The sequence below is a fragment of the Cyprinus carpio genome, chromosome B5, assembly GCF_018340385.1.
Source record: "Cyprinus carpio isolate SPL01 chromosome B5, ASM1834038v1, whole genome shotgun sequence".
In the NCBI taxonomy this organism is placed as follows: Eukaryota; Metazoa; Chordata; class Actinopteri; order Cypriniformes; family Cyprinidae; genus Cyprinus; species Cyprinus carpio.
In genome coordinates, this window is record NC_056601.1 from 23,583,776 (window position 1) to 23,602,907 (window position 19,132).

The following is a 19,132-nucleotide window of genomic DNA, read 5'->3' on the forward strand; positions in this document are numbered from 1 at the left end:
TCTTTTAAAAAGTTTAGTACTCTGTGTTAGTGTTTTAGCGAACTGTTGTTTCGTGACAGAACAAGAAAGAACTTAGGATGAGCCATGCTTTTCATAACACTGCCATGTGGAATCTGTTTGATAGCATCTGTCCCTTTCTCTTCCTCTCTCTCCTTCTCTACCCTAATTCGGCCATTTTATGGGCCAACAATAATGACCATGTAACAAGATTTTTATGGGCACTGTTTAAAAAGGTACATGACTGCTGTGTGTTATGCAACTGAATTCTCCATTTCACCTTCTGACATGATTTTATTACAGATTCCATTATGTTACATTTGCGCAATTAGAAAAACAAGAAAAAGATGCTTGACACACAATGCAACGATTGTATTTACATGCATGCATTTAAAATAAAAATATAAAATAAAACCCAAACATTATTACCTAAGCCATGCAATGAGTGTCTTGTTAGATAAAGATTGGTTGGAGTGAGGCAGTGTTTTTACAAAATACTTGCTTTTGACTTAAAGCTCATTCAGCAAAGACACAATGGATCCTTTTAGAAAACCAACTTTTATTTACAGCCAGATATGATAACTTAAAATGGGCTGTAAACTATTCATCTTAATGTAACAGAAATTATGGCCTGCCAGAAATAATTACTTCTAAGAGACCAGTCTTTGAGAAATACTGTTATAACTTTCAACTGTTAGGGAGCTATTAAGGAGTATCACATTATTTAATGACATACCATTAGTATTGTGTATCCAAGTATACAACAGTGTGTTGAATCAACCTTAACTCCTACCAGATACAAGCCATCCACGCTCCCTCTCCCTCCAGGCCAGTATCATTCTTGCATGTTTTTGGGGCGACAGGTCGTTTCCTGTGAGCGTTTATTTGTGCAGATGGGTCGGCGGTAAGGGAAGATGATATCTAATCACCTGTTCCTGTGAGGCACAGAGCAGGTCTTTGTGTATTCATTCTGAGTTGCCTGACCATTCTCATAAGGAACCACAAGCAGGTAATCATAAAGAGGAGAGGGCTCTGCTATTGTTTAGGGCACAGAATATAAAGCGGGCAGTTCACATGACATGCCATACCAGTGTCCTTCAGGGGATGTTCTTCTAAAACTATTTTAAACTGTTTTATGATGATTTTATAATTGTTATTTGTGCAGTTCTTAGGATACTCATTGAGAGACAGAATAATTATACTTTTAAACAGTCCTGCAATAAATAAATTATATATATTAAATTAATTATTATTATTATTTTCAAAACATTTTACATATATGTGGCCATTTAAAAGGTTTTGAAAATAATAATACTACTACTAATAATAATTAATTGAATTTAATTAATTAATTAAAATTAAATGAAATCAAATCAAAATCAAAATGTACTTACCAGAATTTATTATAAACTAATATATCTGTCATTTATACAGTTAAGTCTGTTGAAACGTATTTGTCATGTATTTAAATACATTCATAATTACATGGTTGTAATTATGAATTTGCATTTTTTTTGTACATTTAAAATATATGAACTAATTGTAATTTTGAATCACATTACAGTTAAAATTATACTTTATATGTACTTTATGTGCTTTAGTATGTTAGTATTTAGAGCATCAAAAATGTAAAATAAAAAAAGTGATTTACAATGTACTTAAATGTTAAATGTTTAATTTAAAATTATTAAAAAGTGCACATTTTAAAATTGTCCTTAAGAGTTTTTTTAGAAACATTGTCATGAAAAGTGTCCACTCTTTAAGTACACTTAATTAGTCTTTAATTGTGTCATTATTTTATCTGCATATACTGTTTATTTAAAATATACTTTTAGGATTTAAATTAAATTACAAGTTCACTTTCAGTAATATTAGGCACATTTCTTCCTTACAATTGTGCTCAATGATAAATCCACAACAGCTATGATGCAATAGTGCTGTTAGTAATATAGCCGTGTAGCGCAGGGATTTTCAAAAACTACATTTTCAAAAGTTTAATAAAACACCCCTTACCTGCAACTTCATTCACAAGATAGTAAAAGAAAGAAAGATCAAGGCTTGATGAATAAAGGGGAAAGCTTTAATGAATTGTCCGCCCTCAGCTCTGTGATCTCCACTGTTTACACAAGGCAGTGGCATTTTGAGTGAGCTGCGCTTGTGTCAAATTGCCAAGACAAAATAAAAAATCAGACGAGCATGTGTTTCTAATAAAGCATGTACAGTGCACGTCAAGGTAGAGGCCAGCTCTTTTACATGCCTCAGCCATGTAACCTGTAGTCATGTTTCTGTTTTGTAGCTCTGTGGACAGGGAGGGAAGTGAAAGGGAAAGGGATGGCGTCGAAAATGACTCTGTCAGTTCTGTTGGGCCGTTCGGAAAGTGAAAATATGGTTTTGCTTTCCACAGCTATTGGACAGTCACATCCTCCATATGTCCACATTAGATTCAGTCTATCAAAGTACAGAAAACATACTCCTCAGAGTGAAGACACAAAGGGAGATTTGTAGGGCTTTGTTACTCTAGATTCAGCTGCGAGGAGATTTCTGAGGTCAAACTGTCTTAATGTGTTTACATTTTGGCACTGAATGCAGATATGGCACGTCTTACATGTCTTGTAGCCCATCTCCACTCCACCCATGACTTAATTGGACACACACACAAAACAACGCTTAAACAGGACCATCTCCCGCAGGACATTCTAACAGCCAAACACTCTGCATGAATCTGCTCAGACAGTCAAATCAGCCGGACAAAATCTACTAAATAAGCGATAGACGTGTACTGTACGTGCCAGAGCCCAAACAAACACTTCTCGCTGTCAATGAACGGCCCAATTTCATCCGTGGGTACACTGGACTGTTTGTTTTTTTAAAAAAGCTGAAGAAAGTGTTAAAGAAAAATACAGTTTAGATTTATGCATAAAAACATAATAATTGTGGCACAATGTTCAGAATCAATTCAATTGCACAAATGTAAAGTGAAGTTATTTTTTCCTTTTTAAACATTTTTTATTTATTTATTTTACACAGAAACGAATAGGACTTTAAAAAAAGTAAACATAAGAGCAGTCATATCATAATAAGAGAATATGTAATAAATAAATTACTGCTGACTGTGAATGGAAAATTTAACTTAACATCAGCATTGGTAACTAATAAAAACATACATTTTTCATGATGCTTCCTCTACTCCACTGTCAGTATCAGTCCGAAATTAATGCCATATTAGTCAGTGCAGTGTTTGCAGGGAATAAAAAAAAAAATAATAATAATAATCATGGCATTATGAAATGGTAATAAGAAACCAACAAGCCTTAACAGATTAATGTCATGTCTTATTTTCTGCAGAAATGGACATTTATTCAGCTTATGTTGTTATCTCTCTTTTCGATGTTATAATATTTCAATCTTCTCTCTTTTCCTCTCTCTGTCTCTCAAATTTGTTTCCTCCTCTAAAGATTTTTGAAACATTGTTCATGAGCTAAAAAGAATTGAGAGGCCACACAAGGATTATGTCGGCCTCTTAAAGCAGTGTTTATATAGTCCTGGCCTGAAAGACTGCAGAGCGCTTAGGAGCTGTTCTGAGACTGGAGCCAGAGCAGTGAGATCAGGATGCTGTCTGCCACTTACTGAGACTAAATGATTTCCTCCAAGCTGATGATTTCTACTGGGAAATCCTACCCGGCTCACAAAATTGCTCCCGGAAAAAATGTTTATCTAAGGTTTTTTTTTTTTTTTTGCTATGAATGATTATTCTCAAATATTTCATACATTTTTTTGTACATTCAGTTACACAAAGTTCCATTTTGTTAATTTTTTTTTTTAACTCCCAAAAGACAGACAGACAGACAGACAGACAGACAGACAGACAGACAGATAGATAGATAGATAGATAGATTATTGAATTATTTTTATTAAATAAACATATAATGTATATATCAGATTAAATAAAAGATTTGGATTAAATTAATTTAGGAGTTACCATGTGGAGCACATTTTGTAGTTTAACATTCAGTGAAAAATATTATTTTTGTAAATATTCTTATTCAGTGAATAAGAAAGCAGCCATGAGATATTTACATGCCTAAATGGGAGTTTGGTAATGTTTTATAATGAAAAAGTTCAAGTGACATTTTTCAGCCAAATATTAGTGCTGATACCTGACCTTAGACAGTGAACCGAAAACTCCCATCATTTTTTTCCGTCAGGCTTTTTCAGGGGTGTTTTTTTTATTCATTGGTAACTAGATGTGAGTGACTAAACATTTGTAAGGGTGGACAGAGGGGAGGATGATAGATAGATGTGTGTGTTTGTGTGTGTTCGTGGCTGTGTGTACTACACAGCTGGGTCTGAGTAATTCCTGGCAATGAGTAACTATTCTCAAATGATTACACCTTTTCCACATTGAAATGAATTTATCACTTGCATTGTCACCTCATGTTTCTTCCTTTGAGATGTTCCCTTAGTTAGCCAACTTACAGCCATTTGTTAGCACATGCCTGACTGAGTCCATGAAATGAGGAAAAGCACCATTTTACAAGTGGCCTGTTGTACACTGATCTGAGACTTAAAATTATTTTTCCATTGCTTGTATGTAATGTATGTAATAATAATAAACCAAACCAAAACACATGATTTCTTTTTATTGTTGTGAGTAGGAGAGTGCAGTTACGACACCATCTTTTAACTTTGTCATGACAGTATTTGTTCCCCTGATGGCTACTGCACAAATTAACAATGTTGTTATCTTTATAGTTATGGCGTGGATTTGCCTATTCTCATAGAATTATATAGTTACTTTGATATAACGGGTCTTAAAAGCCGAGAATCGAATACAGGTTCACAAGGTACCCAATTTCACCGTACAGGGGAGAAAGTAACCAGTTGAGTTTTTCAAACACCACTTTCTCATCTGTTGTAAATAATGGCCTCTGGAGACACGCAGGCATGAGGTTAATGAAAAACAATGAGAAGCGGCTTCCCGGGGGAGCAGGGGATTTCAGGGATGTTTTGGAATAACTCCATATTGTTTTCTTTGAACATCTTATTTACACATTGAATGTGAAGTCACAGACATAAGCAATTTGTTCTCACTCTTTGGTCAGTTTCCCCTCCCACCTATTTTTCTTCTTCACGGTTGAACATCTGTATGGAATCATGCTCCTACAATGAACTTGTGAGTGTGATCTTGTGTCTGTAAACCTGCAGATTTGACCATTTTTGTTGCTTTTTGGCACTGAATAGTGTAGTCAAAGTATAAACAGGAATGTTTCTTGACCTTGTAACCTATTGTGCGTTATGGAAGAAAGAAACGCACAATGCAGGTCACCATCAACGAATGAATTAATGTTAAAGGAAGGTGCTTCAAAATGGTAGAAAGTACAATATGGTTCTCCCAGCATATACACACGAGTGCAGGGGCAGAGGAAACCCTGAATCAGAGTCTTAAAGGGACAAACATCCAGACCATTACAACCTTTGGTTGATTATGGTATACTGGCAATTCTGAGAACAGTCTGAGACATTGTTGGGATTTTTTCTGAAATTATTTGTGAGATTGCTGACGTCTATTTCAGGAGAAGATCTGAGAAGAAGGAAGCTCCTGTTACTCAGAAAACCTCCAATTTGCTGTTTAAAAGAGATATCAAAGAGATCTTATTTGAAATATTTTCTTTCCTAAGTTTCATTCTGCAGTGATTCATCTTTATTTCTTAACTCCTCCTCGACATCCTCTGCTTCTCTTCCCAGCCTTGTCTCGGTACATGGCTGCCCGTACATCTGGAACTGGGCATGTTCACAGTGCCTCCTCACTGGTTTTGTGCTTTCGGCTGATTATATTACCCGTTCTGAGTTCTTTCTCCCGTCTGAGGGGGAGGAAAACAGAAGTATGAGCGCCAGGGTCAAGTGGTGATTGCTGATGTTGTCTCCTCTAAACATATGTTTAGTCCTCGCTGAGCGTATGCAGTTCCCCCACAGTTTGGTAACCATTAAGGGACTTCCTAAGTCAGTTCCGGAGCCAGGTCTCTGAGGACGAGAGGAGGGGGTTAGGGTGGGGTTTTGATGGGGGAATGGGGCAAAAGGTGGTTGGGTTAGTTTGGCTATGGTTAGGGGTAAAATTGGCCTGCAACAATCCGGAAGAGTTGAACCTTCGATAAAAAAACAACAAAACAAAACTGTTATTATTGCTTGTCACTCTATTAAATTTCATCGGCATTTAGTGAGTGTAAAAAAAAAGTTTAAAGTTCATTACATTACACATTATGTCAGTGTCCTCTTCAATGCATCATATTAGAATGTCAATGTTCTCCAGAGCAGCAGGGGGTGCTGCACCCATCTATTAGACACATGTCCCACCTTGTTGCACAGCCTGCATGCCATTTTTATAAAATCCCAAAAGAAAAAAGTAACCAGATACACCCATTTTCTGAAATTTTGATACATTTATTTAGGATGTCTTTTAAAAAAAGTGTCAGATAGAATCATACCACTGAACTGACCCATGTCATATTTTTCCTAACTCATTGCAATCACCTCCAGAATTTATGGCTCCTCCACCTTCGAAATCCCAGTTTAAACCCTGGATATGGTGGACTGGTGAGCAGAGATGATTGCTTAGTGCTAAGCTTCACATAGTTGAGTCAAGGCTGTCGCCTTGGCCCTGGGCAATCTCACGCAAGATGGGGCTCAGACAGGAAGTACATTTTGAAAGAGGTTCTGCCCAATGGAGGACGAGTTGTGAACTTCACATGCAGCGCAAAGGGCCACGGGGCCTGGCGCTCAGCCCTCAGGGCAGACGAGTCTAAGAGGAAATGAAAGGATCATTTAGCGCGGGAAAGGCGAAGCTGGGGGAGGAGGCAAAAGAGGGGCCATGCCACAGACACCCATCCTAGCCATGAACAAAGACAAACAAACAGCAAGAAAATCATAAAATCAACGCCTGAGGCTGCACAGACTCCTGTGCCAGCTCCGTTTCGCATTGCATTATTGTGTATCCGAGAGGAATCTCAAAGGGGCTTTCAGTAAACAAATTGGAGCCAGCCCATCTTTGTCTTGCTCTTGTTTGGAGTAAAAGGTTGCAGCCTTGAATCTCCAGAGCCTTATCCTTAAAGGCCTGTAAAAGAGTGAACTGCTGGTCAGGGTATAGTGTTATGTGAAATGAATCATACATCAGACATCATCAATAATAAAGTTAATCAAACCAGCAGCCCAATTCAGTTTTCCAAAATGGTTCCAATGCTTGAACAAGTCTGCAAAAACTCAAAACAGTAACATTTTATGTCATTTTTTGAGAATTACCCTACTAGCTCCTAGTTCAAGAAAACAATCACCTTCCCAGAAGAATATGATTTGAAATCACTCATCTTTTCTGCCCAGTCAGCCATGTGTTGACCTGTGTCTCCTGTACATAAGTATTCTTATAATAATGTTAATTGATTATTTTAACGATTTGCAGCATGGGTAGAACCAGTTCAAAAAAACTGAGAATCAGGAGCCATTTGAATTTTGAAAGACACAGAGTTGAGTAAATGATGGCAGAATATAAATTTTTGTGTGAACTATCCCTTTAGTCTCCATTTACTCTTTATTCCTATGAGAATGAATTGAGATATTAAAAAGGTCTCATTTGTGATTATCCTTTTATATGGCTAACACAAACATGCCACTTCCAATAGCAGCTGTGCAGATTACAACTGGCACTGCCTGGCCCAGCTGTCCTATACTTCAGTATGTGTCCAATCCTGCTCCTGGAGGGCCATCTTCCAGAAAAATTGAACTCTAGCCCTAATTAAACACAACTGAACCAACCCTAGCAAAGTATTCAAGGATCACCCGTGATTTTGCCAAGTAAGACCAACATCTATATAGACCTAATATAGACCTAACCCTATCACTTCCCCTAAACCTAACCCTACCCATAAATGATCCCTAAAATCAGAGGGAAATGATGGTTGAATAACAAGGGTGTAGAAGCACCTAACTCTGGTTGTAAGGCTAAAATTGACATATCTTGTAAACTTATGCCTCAATTCTGATTGGTTGATTTGAATGTTGTTCCAGGATCAACATGGATGTTGATCCAGGAACATGTTGCATTTGATGAAATCACGCTCACCGTTGTGTTGGAGCTAAACTTGATAGGACATTGGCCCTCCAGGACCAGTTCTGGACACCCCTGATCTTAATAGTCCTTATTTTGATTCTAGGACAGGGGTGTCCACCTACCTGGTAGATTCTAGTAAACATATATCTAAGCACACTTAGATGCCCTGTACATCAGACTACATATAAATCTCTGATCTGTCCCATAGTAATAACTTATCACACTCAAAAGCTGTAGGCAATTTCACTTATAGCACAGACTGCAGATGCCCCGACACAAGCAAGCCAGAAACTCATCATGTGGCGTAACTGTACGCAAGCTGAGGTGACAGAGGAAGCAGCTGGGTGCATGCCGTCAGCTGTCCCTAAGGAACTATGTGGAGGGCATATGGTGACGCAGATGCAGCCCACCTGATGTACCTCATTCTGTCCGCCACACGTGCAGTGTGCAGAGGTGTGGGCCAACGTCGCATGTGCCGGTACTCTTCACTGATGATTTAGAACTGAACTGTGAATGTTAACTCATATGTTAACATGAATGTTTACACAAGTCCACGTCAAAGCCACTGTTTTGGGCAATTATCAAAAATACAAAACATTGTTTTGGATGTTGCATTTAAAATCCATTTTGCTCAACAAATTTGTGGGAGCATGCCACTTCTTACGGACAGAAGATGCCCAAAGCATTTAGAAGGAGTTACCCTTTACTTTTAGACTGCTTAAAAGCAAAGTAAATTGATAAATTCAGCTAAAACGAGAAGACCTAGTATCCATGCAATCAAATGCAATCATAAATGTTTTGTTATTGAAAGCTGTCAGGCCGTGTAATGTGTTAGCAGATCACCAACGAATGTGGAATAAATGCGAGCCATGCGGATGAGTTGATTCTGAATTGCGCATAGCATTTGGCTGAGCAGGCTGTCACCTGATCTTACAGCCCTGGTTGGGGATGCGCATGGGTCACCAGATGTCCCATGTCTCTCTCAGATGTCACTCTGAGCCTGATGTGTCATTTCTCTCCACATTACAGTCATGCACGCATGCACGACAGAAGGCCCTGTCTAAATATTTATCTCGCTCCAGAGGTGATGTGGAATCAACACTTAATATGTGAGCATCGCAATAACAAAACGAGCAGACTAGTTTAAACTAAAACTAAGTGTTCAAGTAGGGTCTCCTCTCAAGAAAACAATGTACTGTAAATTAACAGTGGATAATAGACTAAGTCTTGAAACACACTCTTCACAAGTAAGTGAACACAGACATATTAATCTATGGTTGTTTTCATGGAGTCAGAGCACAATGCTTAATGTGATTTTTCTGTATGCATTGCATTGTCAGTGTTGCCACAAGGGGCACTACAGTCATAAACTGCATAGATAGCAAATAGCATTTTTTTTCTTGCAGGTCAAATTAATTTCCAAGAACAGTTTGAAGAGATTCTTTTTAACTATCTCCTGCATAATATCATAAAGAGTTTATGACAGACATTTAAAGATAACTTTACCATTGCTATACAGAAGTTTATTACAGCCAGAGTAAAACAACAATTATATACAGTATAGGGATAGTTCACCCCAAAAATTTGTTATCATTTACTTACCCTCAAGTTGTTCCAAACCTGAGTTTCTTTCTTATGCTGAACACAGAAAAATATTTTTTGAAGAATGTTGGTAACTAAAAAGTTGATGGTAGCCATTGACTTCCACAGGATGTAAAAAACAAAAAAAAAAAACAAAAAAAAAAACTACAGAATCCTATAGATGTCAGTGGCTACCGTTATTGACTTCTATAGTATTTTTCTTTCCATAATATGTTATTCAGTAACTACCACTTAACCTTAGAATGATCTCAAATTAAAAAGAGGCACTAAAGTCTCATTTTGTAGTGGTTGTGCTTTAAAAATAAATTATTATAATCTTAATTTTAAATGATGAAGGATTCTGAAAGTCTGACAGTAATCAGTGTTGAGTACTACTGTAAAGTTAACCCTACCTGCTTTAAATGTTGAAATGATTGAAAACATTAGAAATTTAGAAAAGTAATCAGAAAGTAATCAAATGTAATCTGTTACATTAATTTAATTATGTAATTGAAAGAGTTACACTACTTATTACATTTTATATAGGGTAACTTGTAATCTGTAACCTATTACATTTCCAAAGTAACCTTCCCAACACTGCTATTAGGTATGTACAACAATTCTGCACTATTTTTTCTCAATATGGTATCTTTCTTCACTAATGGCATGGGATGCTAAAAAAACAGCTTATATGTTAGCTTTTAACACAGATGGTAATAGCACAAATGGCACACAAGAACATGTCCTGCCCTAAAGACCAGTACTACTGCCAACATTATTTTTATGACAAATTATATTTATGGCCTACTTTTTACATGATGAACTGTTGGCGTCTTGGTATCAGATTAAGTCCCCTGTTGGTCCAAGGCAGTTGATTAGAAGGTGTTGCGACCACACGGGAAACTGATTTATGGTTCCTCCTACCCTTGTATAGTTGAATGGCACTGTGGGGGTGAAGTGGATCTGGGTCGGGGGTGGAACTGACATACAGTAAACACCGTTTTGGTGCTGTATGATTTGAGATGAAAGGCCCAATCACTACTGAGACCCAATACTGATGAATGTTTAGATAACACAGGGTGAGAGGGTGCACTGTTTTCGGACTATGGGAGCACAGGAAGTCATGGTCTGAGACTGTGCGCTGGTCCTTAGAGTACTGTACAACAGTGGCCAGGGGAAACAAACTCTCTGCCCAAGCAAAGGAAATTCTCATGCCATTGGAAGGATGGGCTGGCCCCCATCAGGGACTTCCAATCTCTGAGTCATTAATGCGTCTCACACAGGAATATGCCTCAAGCTGCCCACGCTGTCTCTGCTTTGACCTCAGCAAACATGAATCTTCCCAGTCACACATATTTGTTAGTGTTACTCTACACAAACACATCGTAAATACCCACTTCCACACCCACACATCCGATCGCACCACAAACATCTTGTACTATCACATCCTGGTCTGTTTGACATTTTGATGTTATTAACCCTAGATAATCTCATAAATGACCTCTTCCTGTGTCATTGCTCACTGAGAGTCATTCAGCGCTATACACAGTTAAACTCATTTCACACACTTTGCTGTGACTAATTCCTTACACACTTCACCTACGATTTTTCTCACAGTGAACATCTTGCTTCTGCCAAAGACTAAAAATAGAGGATGGCGACTGGGTACTGGAAAGTAAAAATCCTATTCACTTTCTCCAAAGAAAAAATTATTGGCAATATTATTAACATTAATGTATAAACCATTCAAGATGCAGGCACCAATCAGAGAAGTCGCATTTACCATAATAACCCAACAACCCTCTTAAGAGACCTCCCAGTCCCCCTACAATCTTAAAATACCTATGTATTTGTACATATTTTATTATGTTGCAATTAACGTCAAATGTATTTTATAGTCTTTATCAGTACTATACATTGTTTCCTATTCATTGTAATGTTTACAGGTTTAATACAATTTAAAGTAATAATCACCCCAAAATCTAAATTGTGTTATCATGTACTCACCTCCGTGTCATTCCAAACCCCAATTACTTTCTTTTCTCAGGGGAAAACAGAAAGAATATCCAAGCTGCTCTTTTCTATATAACCAAAGGAAAAATATGAAATATTAAAAATATGAAGAACCAATGGCATTTACTGTCATTAAGTCAAACTAGTCATGACGCACTTACTTTTTCCACAGCTCTATGTGATTGTTTAATGGGATGTGTTCAATAAAGACATGAAAGATCATACTTGTTTGTGTATTGTGTCATTCTATACTTATACTTGATGAAGATCATATGACATTTTATGACCGATTCATGCAGAAAACCAACCAATTCAAATACTTTTTTCTTGACATTGAATATGTACTGTACAATTGGCTCATTGTTTTTTATCCAACAGAATATTCAGAGAAATTTCAGAGACAAAGTTGTTTCCTCCACAAGTCTTAACTGAGATCTCTATTATATCTCCTGTACTATAAAAGAGCAATCTCTCACCAATCATTTGTTTTTCCTCTGGGTGTTTGTGCGTGTGTGTGAATGAAGCAGAAACAGTGTCCGAGGCTGCAGCAGTCAGACTGCATCACACTCAGTTGAAGCACAAGAGCTGCTGAGAGGAGCTCTTGTGCTTCAAAGCCACATTAGGTAAATGTCACTTCACCAGTGCAACCCTGCCATAGGGAGACAGTGTGCACTTGAGTGTGTATGTCCATGTGCGTTCTTGTGTGTATTGTGACTCTTTGTACATTTGCGTAGTGTGCAGCTCCAGCAGTTCTACATGAGATGACTTACTGCATCAATCTTAAAGCATTTAAAAAGCCTGTGGCTAATTACTCGACTTCAAAAGACCGCAGAGACTAATCTATTGTAAAACTACCAGGACACAGTTTATGATACAGTTAATGATGATTAATTTGAGGAAGTATGAATCGGAATGTTTTCAGTCATGTGATTTCCATGAATGTAGATTAAATTAATGGATCTTCACGCAGTGACTGTAGCTGTCACATGCTGCAGTGTTTGCCAGTAGCTCTCTGGTGAATCTGTCAGGTTAGGTGACACTCTCTGTTAGTGTGCTGTATCAGCTGATGCTTTAGAATAAGCTTCTTTCACAGAAACAAACACCATAATGTTCTCTTTTTATCGTTGCATGTTTGAAATATTATTATTTTTTCCTCTGCAGTATAGAGTGCATATTTAGAAGAGTATAACTTTTGGTATAGTCTCCAACATTCAATGATGTGTATTGATACATTAGAAAATGTATAGTCATACATACAATAGCGACTTGAAAACCATTATATATATATATTATATATATATATATATATATATATATATATATATATATACATACATACAGTACTGGTCAAAAGTTTGGAAACATTACAAATCAAGGCTGCATTTTGATCAAATTCTTCTGCTCATCAAGCCTGCATTTATTTGATCAAAAATACAGAAAAAAAATGTAATATTGTGATATATTATTACAATTTAAAATAATTGTTTTTAAATTTATTATACTTTAAATTATCATTTATTTCTGTGATGCAAAGCTGAATTTTTTTAGGATGATTATCACATGATCCTTTAGAAATCATTCTAATATGATGATTCATTATCAAAGTTGAAACAGTTCTGCTGCTTAATATTTTTTCAGAACATGTGATACTTTTTTAGGATACTTTGATGAATAAAAAGTAAAAAAAAAAAAAAAGAAGCTATTTTTTAAAAATATAAAAATATTGTAATAACAATATACACTACTGGTCAGTAATTTGGGGTCAGTATTTTTTTTCTTTCTTTTTTTAAATAAAATCAATACTTTTATTCAGCAAGGATGTGTTAAATTGATAAAAAGTGATAGTAAAGAAAATATATTATTAGAATATATATTATTAGATTTATTTATTTATTTTTAATAAATGCAGTTCTTTTTAACCTTTTATTCATCAAATATAATAGACAGCAGAACTGTTTCCAACACTCATAATAAATCAGAATATTAGAATGATTTCTAAATGATCATGTGATAGACTGGATGTTACATGTGACACTGAAGGCTGGAGTAATGATGCTGAAAATTCAGCTCTTCATCACAGGAATAAATTATTTTTTTAAAGTATATTCAAATAGAAAAACTATTATTTTAAGTTGTAATAATATTTCACAATATTAATGTTTTTTCTGTATTTTTGATCAAATAAATGCAGGCTTGATGAGCAGAAGAGACCTCTTTCAAAAACATTAAAAATAGTAATGTTTCCATTACTTTTGACCTGTACTATATAGTATATATATATATATATATATATATATATATATATATATATATATATATATATATATATAGGTATAAAGGTTTCACAGGGGTCCTGATGATGACTGTGTCAAGGTCAATATTCTCTGCAAATATAAGATAATGTGACCTTTCTAAGGAAAGGTTAGATCAGGTTGTAAAATGTCATATAATGCAACAAAATAAATGAATAATTCAAGATTTTTTTAGTTCCTAGTTAATACACTACATAACATTTTAATAGTCATTACATATTTTTTTTGTGCTTCTGGTTAAAAACAAGCTCATAATAAATCAATTCATTGTATAATGTGCAATATGGAGTACACTAATATTTTAGTTTATACATTAGTTTGATGGTCCCATTTACACATTTATTTGACCAGTGTTGGGGGTAACGCATTTTAAGTAATGCAAGTTACATAATCAGATCACTTTTTTTCAAGTAACTAGTAAAGTAACACATTACTTTACATTAATTTACATGGAAATATTAAATAAAATGAGTTACTTTTTGAAATAAGAAGCACCAGTTATTGTTTTCTCATTTGTTGACTGACAGCTCTCCTTTTCTCATGTTGAAAGAACTCGGGAGTAAGTACAGAGTCATTGTGTGATCTGTGTATATGTGATAGTTACTGTAGTTCTAGACTAAATGTGAACATGCATCTACTCATCTCACTTGCACAAAATTGTATCTACAAATGCTGTCAGCAGAGACTTACAGTTCTCTGTAAACTTAAGCAGTTGTTTGTTCGGCATTGTCTCCTTCTCCTCCTGTATCGGAGTATTATTGAGCCAATTCTTATGGTGCCATTTGTGTTTTTCATATACTTACAGCCAGTAATAAGAACAAACATTTAAAGATACCTTATAAGGCTAGTAGGATTATTGGTATTCCTACTCCTAAATGATCAGAATGTGTCACTTCAGCTACGATTTGGAAAGCACACATAATCCTAAATGATCCAGATTCAGGTATAGACTACTTTTTTTTTTTTTTTTTAAGGAATTGTGACAAGTTTGTACAGTATGTAATGTGTTGTTCTCAATGTGTTATATGCACACCTTCTGTAAAAATGAAAACAAATAAAATTATCTAAAATCATCTAAATCTAAAAAACAGATTTAGTGCTTCTCTAAATGAATAAAAAACAATTTCATTTGACTTACTTTTTTATATTAAAAACAAACAAGCAAGCCCAGCTTAACGCAAAGTAATGCAAAAATAATATAACTAAGTAACACAATTAGCTTTTTAAAAAAGTATTACCATATTCTATTATGAATATAGCTCATATATTCATAGCTCATAGTTTTATTAGTGCCATGATAAACTTGCATGAATACATGTGTGTGTTTGTCTTTGCATTTCTTATTGTGTGGTTGTAGTATCGAGGAGTGTCATAAAACCACTGTCTGCATGTACACAGAGTACTGTTAAACTGAGAACATAATCTTTGTAGGAATACCAGCCGATCCAAATAACATCAAGCTGAGTGAATTCACCTTAATCAAGCACAGGTCTCAGACACAGAGGCCATGCATGAGATGGTCATGTCACTTCACAGCAGACAAAAAAACTTTCCATCCTCATGTCTGGTCTCTGATCTCATCTCATTTAATGAAGCATCTCAACTCTTGCACCATGCGTTAACCTAAATTTGACATCTCTCCTAGACCCACAGCCTCTTCTGCGCTGTTCTTGTTACTGCGGATCTCTGGTAGGATGTAGTGTGTAATTGGATACAGATGTTGCCATAGCGACTCTCGCTAGACTGTTGTTTTAGCCTAGGCAAAGCACTTTCCTACATACCAGCCTGACCTCCCTTTGAAACGCTCCCAAAATTACATGCCTTTGTAGCGTTTTATGGGGTCTTCTGATGTGCAGTGACCAAGACATAAAGGTGAAGTCATTTCTGGTGGGGGCTACACCAGGTGTAATCGCAGGTCGCGCCCTCCTCCTTTTTGTAATAATTGAACAGTTAATACAGCTAATGCACATATTATTAGTGTTTATAGGTTGTTTATATGCTGGGAAACTTTACATATCCTGTATCTGAAAACATGTTTGTAATGCTTGCACTCAAGACTGAAGGAAAATACAGGAACAATAAGCTATTAGCTTTAGCTATAAGCTGTTACCAAAGCATGATATGCATTTAAATTATACATGTGTACAATTTTAGCATTAGCTTTTTAGCAGTGTTAAAACTGGTGATGCTACCAACTTATTTACATTTTCAGTAGCTTAACAGTATCTGAATCATTTTCAAAAGAATATAGATTTTTCAGTAACAAAATATTATTTTGTATATCAAACACCACATTGTTTTGTTACACTGTATTGCGCAACCTTACAGTCGAGGGAATAATCAAACCAGTAAGCTCACAATATATCTGGAAAGCATTGTGTTTCATCTGCTGTGTCCATATCAGATACGCATCTTGAAAAGAACAGATTCACGCATATTGCAAATCACAAATGTTGCAAAAACATCTGCTGAATGTCATTCTAACATAAGACAGAAATATTTCAGAAATGTATTGCATATGAAGGCTGGAATACACTACATGATTTTTGCCCTGATTTTCCACTGATCTTGAGTTGACAGATTTAATAGAAAATCGCATACAGTAGTGTATGATGGTCACAGACTCAGATTTTTTTTAGCTTCAGATTATGATTCCATCCAGTCGGAGGATAGCAAACATGTTTGAAATTTGGAGCCGATTTTAGAACACGTTTTTTTCCATTTGTCATGAGTCTCTTAGCAACAAGGCGCACGTTTCTGCGTGAGTTTGTTGTGATCTTTATAATCTGGAAGTGTGTGATCCTCAGTCCATTAGTGTATGATGGCCAGCTTTTCTTTTGTGACTATTACTAAGAGTAAGTATCTTAAGATCTGTTCAGTTTTAAAAAGTCGTCTAGTGCATTCCAGCCTTAAGCAAACTAAAAATGACATCTTCCAGATTGAAATGCACACAAAGAATAGACACGTCTGGGTGACATGTGCTGTCTGGGAAAAACAATCTTCTAGAATGTCCTCTCACTTTTATGAATAGTCCATGACACTGTAGAGAATAGGTTTGCTTTGCTTATTATGGTAGCTAGCTGTATTTTGGAACACTGAAGAGGGTTTTAAGATGGTCGTAGAAAAAGTAACTCAAAAGTAACGTAACATTAATTTCCATAAAAAGTAACAGTAACACTATAAGTTACTTTTTTTGGTGAGAAACACATTATTGTAATGCATTAATTTTAAAAGTAACTTTCCCTAACACTGCCAACTCCAAAACACATCAACCAGCCTAAGCTGGATTTTTTTTTTTTTTTTTTTGGAGATATGGCCACCAAACTGGCTGGCACAAAACTGTATTACAGATCAGGCACCAATATAGTCAGGCCACAGCTGTCGCACATGCCCTTTGAGTTTGGAAAGATCTGTGGAATGATGTGGGTACTTAAAGGGTATAGTTGATTTTAGTTTACCTACTTTAAATTGAGTAGCTTGTATCTTGGCAAGCAACAATTAGCTTCCCCAACACTGCTTTTGTTGGTTTGTGATTGGGTGAAATGCAGCATGACAATAAGTATGTAAGTCATGGAGAGGCCATCCTACTACAAGCATTACTACCTCATGGGGCTGACACTGTTGTATAATTACAGCAATAACATCAACTCCTGCCAAGGTGCCTTAGTACATTCAGTGTTTGTGAATGCATGCACTCATTCCCACTTGTACAAACTGATGTCGTCTTCAGAGCAGATAGCTGAAAAGTCATTATTACTCTGCACTAACACCATGCCATCTCAAGGATAGTGACGTGACATTCTAACCCCATACTCATGTGCCTGCATCCCATCCGAAGGTGCACACACACACAGAGCAGTGAACACACACACACACTGTGAACACACACCCGGAGCAGTGGGCAATGTTATGCTGCGGCGCCCGGGGTCTGTTGGGGGTTATGAAGGGCCCCTTAGTCCGTGGTATTGAAGGTGGAGAGAGAACTGTACATGCACTCCCCCCACCCACAATTCCTTGGCCCGGGACTCGAACTCACACTTTTCGATTGGGAGTCCGACTCTCTAATAATTAGGCCACGACTCCCTAAAAAATTACTCTGCACTAACACCATGCCATACTCATCTTCCACCTCTGGAATGTTTCCGGAGAAAATACTATGAATGTGTATGTGCTACATGCATACCATAACTGGAATAAAAAATCTTCTGATGAGCATGTTTTAATATATTAACATTAATTATTAAAATATGATAAAACATAAAATCTTCTGATAAGCATGTTTTAATATATTAACATTAATTATAAAAATATTATAAAAAATATTGACTTTATATTATATATTATTGCTTATATATATATATATATATATATATATATATATATATATATATATATATATATATATATATATATATATATAATTTTCATTTTGACAATTATTTTTCAAAATGTCTTTTAAAAATAATGATTAAGGTGTGTACACTTACATATTTTCAAGGTGGGAAAATATGTTACTTTTTAGTTATACCATAGTTCATTTTTAGAGTTGCTATATTTAAACTTTTCTTGAAAAGAGTATTAATGTTTGTCAAAACCAGGGCACTTTTCTAATAACTTTGAATTTAAAGAGTTTTTCTTTTCTTTACCATGGACATTGAACAATAGCTTAAATTGACTTATAATAGAAAGTAAGTGTAACACTAGCATAGGGACCAACTCTCACTATTAACTAGTTGCTTATTAGCATGCCTATTATTAACATATTGGCTGATTATAATGCATTTATTCTGCATGACCATATTCTACATCCCTAATCCTACCCAATACCTAAATTTAACAACTACCTTATTACTAACTATTAATAAGCAGCAAATTAGGAGATTATTGAGCCAAAAGTCATAGTTAATGGTTTATAAATGGTGAGAAATGGGCCTTAAAATAAAGTGTGACCAAAATAAATATATAGATGTAAAATGTTCTATACGCTAAGACAATTATAATTTTTTTTTAAACTGTTTCCTAATAGCTTATTTAAGGGAACCTTTTAAAATGGTCCTTCTATGGCATTACTGCACCAGCAACGAAAGTCATGTTTTGTTTTGTTTTTTTGTCCAGCATGGAAACCTTCCAT